This window comes from Stomoxys calcitrans, chromosome 2 (genome assembly GCF_963082655.1).
Source record: "Stomoxys calcitrans chromosome 2, idStoCalc2.1, whole genome shotgun sequence".
Classification (NCBI taxonomy): Eukaryota; Metazoa; Arthropoda; class Insecta; order Diptera; family Muscidae; genus Stomoxys; species Stomoxys calcitrans.
In genome coordinates this window covers 100,422,758-100,425,405 of record NC_081553.1, presented here as the reverse complement: position 1 = coordinate 100,425,405, position 2,648 = coordinate 100,422,758, and positions in this window count along the sequence as shown.

Here is a 2,648-nt window from a genome sequence, read left to right as displayed (position 1 = left end):
GTTTTCTTTTTTTAATAACTTAAATTTGTTTTCCTTTTTGAGATCTTCTCACTGGGAATGTAAAATGTTGACTGTTATCTTTCTTTGAGATGATCAGTGTTTATATACCACAAACACTGGACCTAAGCTACCTGTCTTCATGAACATTTGCAAAATTTGCCTAAACTCGCGTTTCTGTGCCATCATAAATCCTTTTGACGACGATGTTTCCACCATGGCCATCTTTCGTCAGACATTACTATGGCTATCCCTGAACCATCTTCGTAATATGAGCAATTCTTCTTCTACGTATAGCATAGGACAGGTAGCCACATAATGTCATTTGTCATCTACTACGCTAGAATTCTATTCCTATAGAATTGTTTTAAAAAATATTAATTTCAACGAATTTGCAAAGTAAATAGCAACAGAGAAAATGTTGCTGGCTAGTCCTTTCTATTGTAACCAAGCACATTCCTATTTGTTGAGATATTTTATTGAAGAAATGGATGGAGGGCAAAGAACAATTGATGATGATTGTTATCGGACTAGGAGAACATAACAGAAATCCATATTTTATTAATGCTCTAGAAAATTTCAAAATTAATATTTATTAAAAACCATTTCAATAGATAATAACCATTCTCAATAGATAATAACCCATATTGAGACATAAAGCGCGCTCAGTTCATCCCAAGCTGCGCCCTGTCAAACATTGGCCACACCCGACAGGTTGTGGTCACATGTGGAAGAGATCCACTTTACCATGTTCGAGAAACACGAGGACCCAGCATTGGTTGGGTACATCTCAAAGGCTTACTTCGTGTTGATAGGAGAGGCGCTGGGATATAAGGAGAACCAATCGATTCAAAAACAGATCGATCAGGAATTGCCTCCACAACAGTCGGGCAATTACTTGTCAAATCAAGTGAATTTACCAAATATCACAATCCCCCGGTTTAATGGGGATAACACAAAATGGCAAACCTTTTCCGATATATTGGGGAAAAAGATTAACGAGCGTTGCCACTCTTTCAAAAAATGTGGTATCTCAAGGCAAATATGACGGAAAAAGCAGAGAAGCAGATCCGGCATTTAGAGTTCACTGAGGCCAACTATGACATCGCCTGGAGGACACTCATAGAGAGGTACAACAACAAGAGGATTCAAGTTTCAACTGCCATTGAGAGGAACTGAACCTACCCAATATGTCTGGCGTTTGCAGGTAAGGAATTCCATTACAGACTGCATGTATCCTTGTTGGCATTGGAGGGACTGGGAATGAATCTAAAAAAGTGGGATCCGCTCTTTTCATTCCCCATGAACCAATGACTCTTCATAACGCAAATGGATATTGAAAATTTGCCCATGCACATTTCTTTAGGGAACAAGGGCATACTTCTCACATATCCAGAAATGCTGACCGATTCAAGTTTAAGCTCAATGATAAGGGAACTTTTTTTTATGATCAAGTCAGAACGGCGTCTCTGAGAGCGATAGCATAGTACCTCACAAATGTCACCAGCATTAGGAGGCGAAAACCACCGCTGAAAATTTTTTCTGATGACCTCGTCAGGATTCGAACGCAGTCGTACACCATCACAGGCGGAAATGCTAACCTTTGCGCTACGGTGGCCTCTATAATGCAGTCCATACCTATTATTAGGGCTACGTAGTTTGTAGACCATACACGTCCAATAAATTTGAAAAATCCAGTCAAGTTGAAGAACTAGGCAAAACCATCTGCCCTGTTTATCAAACTGCAAGAATTTAAGACGTGGTAATAATTCGACAAGGTAATATGCATAGGAGTTAAGTAACACACACTTCTCTGCCGCAGATAACTATAGAACCCCTGCTGGCGCATTCGTCTGCCCCTTCATTTCCTGGAATCCCTTCATGTCCGGCAACCCATGTCAGCGTCACATCGTGGACTCAACCTATCCAGGGAATCCAAACAATCTGCCGACCTCACCGGCCTCGAACCAAAGACCTTGGGCGCCGCCTTACTGTCCACATAAGTACTGCGATTTGATGGCGGTAAATCCCTTACCTGAATTTCTCTTACGGCTACTGTAATGGCACAAACCTCTGCCTGAAAGACCGTACACTTGTCCGGTTGTCTCAGAGTCATACCGGTATTGAGTGTGTCAGAGTAGACCTCCAATCCAGTCCCTGGCACCATTTTGCCATCAGTGAAGATCAAGGTTTCATCCCCGTCAAACACAGCGTCCTAATCCCAATCAGTACTGTTGTCAAATAGTCGGAGTTCCTCCTCAGTCTAACCTCCGCATAAATAGCATCCAGAATGGAACTGTGACCGCAACTGTCCTCAACATGCCGAGCTCCCTCCCGACCTTGGCGGTGCAGTTCCACATACAAATGTTGCTCGGGATAACTATGAGCATAATACTGACTGGAACTAATAGCTCCAATCTGTGTGTTATTCTTCGTTATCACGAGAAGCTTAGCTTGGAGCTATCGGGTGTGTCCACAGATAGCGGATAGAGGAATGCTCCATACGGAGTAGTTATAACTGCAGTCGGGTGAAAAGTCTCAGTGAGAGGCCGGGCGGTACCGGTTCTTGCAAAAACACTGAGTGTCTATGATGCTCTATATGACAATGCGAGTTATAAGCGCGTTTGAATGACCAGCGGCCACCATATTCC